This window comes from Echinops telfairi, unplaced genomic scaffold (genome assembly GCF_000313985.2).
Source record: "Echinops telfairi isolate 266 unplaced genomic scaffold, ASM31398v2 ScPeMD7_17;HRSCAF=63, whole genome shotgun sequence".
Classification (NCBI taxonomy): Eukaryota; Metazoa; Chordata; class Mammalia; order Afrosoricida; family Tenrecidae; genus Echinops; species Echinops telfairi.
Window position 1 is genome coordinate 9,759,039 of NW_022103914.1, and position 4,770 is coordinate 9,763,808.

General features: G+C 44.9%; 1 protein-coding gene across 3 annotated transcripts in view; it reads right to left on the bottom strand.

Moving 5' to 3' along the window:
• PLAAT1 (phospholipase A and acyltransferase 1) overlaps positions 1 to 4,758 on the bottom strand; it is a 31,353-nt gene extending 26,595 nt beyond the window's left edge. The window contains exon 1 of one of the 3 annotated variants that reach the window (XM_004712347.4): positions 4,713 to 4,758. The gene's annotated coding sequence lies outside the window, so the exon portion shown is untranslated. The other 2 variants (XM_045287559.1, XM_045287558.1) reach the window with 2 other exon arrangements.
• Between the last annotated feature and the right edge of the window lie 12 nt (positions 4,759 to 4,770).

A 4,770-nucleotide genomic window follows, 5' to 3' on the forward strand; every position in this document is an offset into this window, starting at 1 on the left:
ACCCCACCCCCGCCTTTGGTGAGGACTCAAATTTTGAAGTTAAATTGAACTGTTTTAAGCTGTATATGAGGAAACATTTCTTTCACTGAAGGTAGCCCAACAATGAAATAGGAAACCTTATGTAGATGGCACTCTCTGACACTCAGAATGCTTGAAAGAGAATCGATAACAATATGATTCCTCTAAGGATGAGAGATCTTCCAAAGTCCCTTTAAACATTAGTAGTCACTAATGACCCAGGTTAGTGACAGCTCCTTGTAAAGAAAATCAAAATCCTCACATCTGGACCAATAGGTAACATCATGATAGAGAAAAGATTGAAGTTGTTGAGGATTTTATTTTGTTTGGATTCATAATCAATGCTCTTGGAAGCAGCAGTCAAGAGAGTAAGTGACTAATTGCAGTGGGTAAATCTACTGCACAAGACCTCTTTAAAGTGTTGAAAAGCAAGGATGTTACTTTGAGGCCTATGGTGTTCCTGAGCCAAGCTATATTATTTTCCACTGTGTAATTTGTGTTTCAAATTTGTGTAAAAGTTGAACAATGAATAAGGAAGACCAAAGCAGAATCGATGCATTTGCATTGTGGTGCTGGTGAAGAAGATTGAGGTACCATGGACCGCCAAAGAGCAAACCAATCTGGCTTGGAGGAAGTAGAGCCAGAGTGCTCCTTAAAGGCAAGATTGGCTGTGAGGTAAAAGGTCTTGCTCCTTGTGCAAAGGGGACAGGACCACTACCTTCCATGGCTCATGGCTGGTGGGAGAATGCTGATGGCTCAGGCATGGGAGCTTCCGGCCTGCCTTTCCACCTGAGATAAAATGGATACTTTTCCTCCTGTTCCCTGGCAAAAGCTGCAGAAAGCAGTCCTCTGCATACTTATCAGTTACTTCACGTGCCCAGTCTCATCCTCCCCTCTTGGTTGAAGTGGTAATATTCCTTTGTATACTCCCAAAGAATTGTAAGATCTCCCTTTATGTAATCCTATCACGGTGCAGGTTATGTGCAGGGAATGTAGTCAAGCCTGCCTCTAATAAAGTTCGAGACCCTGAAGTGTCTATACTGCAGGGTCCCCTGCGCCTCAACTTTTGGCTATCCCTTTTGTATATAAGTTTTACCCTTGCAGATAATACCCCTCGAATCCATCGGATTTGTAAGATAAGAGCCGGTCTCTACTTTATGTTACAAATGGCGAGAGTTCACCTCACATTCTTTGGACATGTTGTTAGGAGAACCAAATCCGTGGAGAAGGACTTCATGCTTTGAAAAGTGGAGGGCGGTGAAAAAGACGCAGGCCTTCGAACAGATGGACGGACACAACCAATGATTGCAACAACGGGCTCAAACAGAAGAGCAATTGTGAGGATAGCACCAGGCTGGGCAGTGAATTTTGTTCTGTTGTACAGTGTCATTATGAGTCGGAACCCACTCAACGGCACCTGCCATATCACTGTGCCAAGTGTAGATCTCATTTCAACACCAAAACACAGAGTTAGTTTTCCCTCATATGAGGCCCAGAGTTGTTTAAGCAGGCACCCAAAGTCACACAGCTAAAAGGGTTTCACCCATCCCTGAGGTCCACCACCTGAATCAGATTAACCATCTTCCACAGTCAGGCTCCTCAATGCTGCTCCATTCACACTGAGGTTCCATCTCCATGGACATTTCCATAGCCCTCTCACTAGCTATTGTCTGCTCCCATAATGATTTATAGTCTCCAAAAAACATGAGTCCAAAGAGACGCATTACAGTGATCATAGCAACTTTCGTTGTTGTACTCACATGCTGTCAGACTGGTTAACAAATGTGAGCTAATTATTACGATCACCATTTTAAAAACAAGAAAATTAATACTCAGACAAGTTAAGAGTCAGACCTAAATTCACACAGGGAGTGGAATTCAATTCCAGTTATGTCCACTGACTCCACGCTCTTCCTGAATACATTGACACCGTTAACCTAAAGAATTGCTCCTCAGCATTTCATCTTTTCTCTCTTCTAATCTACCCATCAGATGAGGGCACTGCAGGGCTTTGAACTGGTTCTGTCTGGTTTGACCCCCTCCTGATCATTTACATTTCTACTTTCAAACCAAAAATCAAACTCAATGCCATAAAATCGAATCCAACTGTGTTAGTCTGGGTACTTTAGAGAAACAAATCCACAGAAACTCATGTATAAGAGAGAGTTTTATATAAAGTTTAAGTGCACATCAAGAAAACATCCAAACCCAGTGCTGCCCAAGTCCACAAGTCCAACATTAACCCATATGTCCAACACCAATCCACAACGTCATCCTCCATCTCACAAAACAGATGCAATGATGCTGACTGCCGGAGGAAAGCTGAGGCAGTGAACATGTAAACATTTCAGCGCCGGCAGGGGTCTCCACATGGCTGCTCCAGCACCCAAGGCTGCATCAGGGTAGGTCTATGTGGCTTCTCCTCAGGGATGTCTTGCAGGAAGTGAGCCTTGCCCGTTGAAGCAGGGAACTGGCTAAGGCAGCTGCACCCTGGTCTGGCCATCAGAAAGCAAGAGACCCGAGAACTCAAAAGGCGAGGCTCACTGAGCCATTTATCCCTCCGCCTTTCAATTAACCCCACATGTGTTTATCAGCCAGGTTGGCACAATAAACTAACTACCTCACCAACTCATAGCAACCCCAGAAGGATGGGGTAGAACTACTCCCTGTGGGATTTAGAGACTGTAACTCTCAACAGGAGTAGAAAGCCTTGTATTTCTCCCTTGGAATGGCTGGTGGATTCAAACTGCTGAACTTATAGTTCGCCGGCGAATGCCTAACTCACTATGCCATCAAGGCTCCTATTTCCACCTCAGATATACTGAATTATAATATACATTTTTTAAAGACCGCACAGGTGATTCTTATGAGATTCCTATAGCTCTGAGATCTCATTAAAATGTAACTTCTGATTCTGTATATCTGGGATAGAAATGAGACTACTTTGCAGGGGATGGAACTGGAAGTAGCCGTTCAAAGCCCAGGGAATTTGTGAAAGTACACAGAACATGCATTCCATATAGTAACACAAGGACTTTTTCACCACTCATATGGTACACCCGGGAGTATTGGGAAATGGAGCTGAGCTGTGGAACTCTTGGTTATTTATCCTCTCTGGAAGCATCGTACACCATAGATGAATGATTGTAACCTGTCTGAATAATTTGACTTACATGCACCTGCCCATTTCATTTGGGGACAAGTCTGTAATTTAGTGGTTCATGGGTACAGAGCAGCATAGGACCAACTAAAAATAGATTTATAAAGTCCTCAATCTGTATATGTCACATGTGAGATTAAAAATGTTTCATTTTAACAGGTCATCTGCATAGAATTTTTTCACTCCTTTATAATACACAAGGGCACAATGGTAAGTAAATTCCTCTTTCAACTACCAACACAAGCTGCCTTGTTTATAGCTCGATGTTGGTCCTTGGAGACACATCAAGTGGAATTACTGCTCCCTGCAGATAGGGACTGGCTGTTTAACAGAGGTTCACATCCATGAGGCCACCCGAGTTTGAATAATACTAAAAGCACCTTTTCATCAACTCCCCAAGAGGAGACCCAGTCACAGGCCACCCTAAGTTCAATCGTTTTTTCAGTTCAATTTTGTCACTTTCTCATCCCAGCAATATTGTACACCCATAGCCTTGCTACATGCCCATGTCTCCAGGAAGTTTTGCATTCCCAAACGAATTCATAGCCGTGTTAGGGCTTCGGGAATCTTAGTTTGGCGTTCTTACTCTACAGCCAAGGAGTCTACTGGCAGGCAAAAGCAAGCACCCTCAGCCACAGCAACGGCATTCTCCCCTTGGAATCCTCCCCATCCTGGCTCCTCCATCATTCTGGCCTCCGGGTATATTTCTACTTTCTAGCCATCACCTAGAGTTTTTGTTTTGTTCCAGCCAACAGTGAAGTTCTACTTGGCATGCCCTATCATTTCCAAATGCCCTGAAATGACCCACTCTTAAATATCCATGTCACCCCTGGGTCTTCCATCAGTCAGACATAAGTGGCATCTTCTGTGTTTCCAAGGTGTTTTCTACCTGTTGACACCTGGTAGTTACTGGAATCCCGGGGTTGAGGGGAGCGTTTCTCTTCTGCTAGGAAGGCTGCTTCTTGTTTCTCTCTCTATCACCAGTTTCTACCATAGAGCTTGGCACAAATAACTGCCAAACCAAAACCAAACCAAACTCACTGCCATTTAGGGGATTCTGCCTGCCAAGCAAATGGGTAATGGAGAAGCCCAGAGGTAGGAAGGACTTAGCTGGGGTTTCTTCCAGCGCATGAACCCAGAATGCCTAAGTAAAACCCCCGTCCATATTTCTAAGATCTGAACTGTTATCTTAATGACATGTTTCTTTCTATGATGGCCATACAGTTTAAAAGAATACTAATTGGGTATCTGGTACCCATTCTGCCATTCGTCAGTTGGATGACTTGGGGAAGTGAGGCTTTTTCCCTGAGGACCTACAATCTCCCCTTTATTTCTAGGAGGTAGGCGGGGTACATTAGTTTAAGCTCCATGGCAATAGGTTTGGTTAGGTGTTTGGTTCAAATTTAAACCCGTTACATCCGGGCCCTTGAAATCCTCCCGACCTCCCTCCTGCCAGCACGTCTCCCTCTCAGGCCGGAGTCGCCTTTCCCCGGGGCCAGCGCCCGCGGGTGTGCGGAAGGTCCTCCTGACTCACGGCGGGGCCCCTCCTGCGAGCTGTCACCGAACGGCTCCGCCTGCGAAGGGCGGCGGCC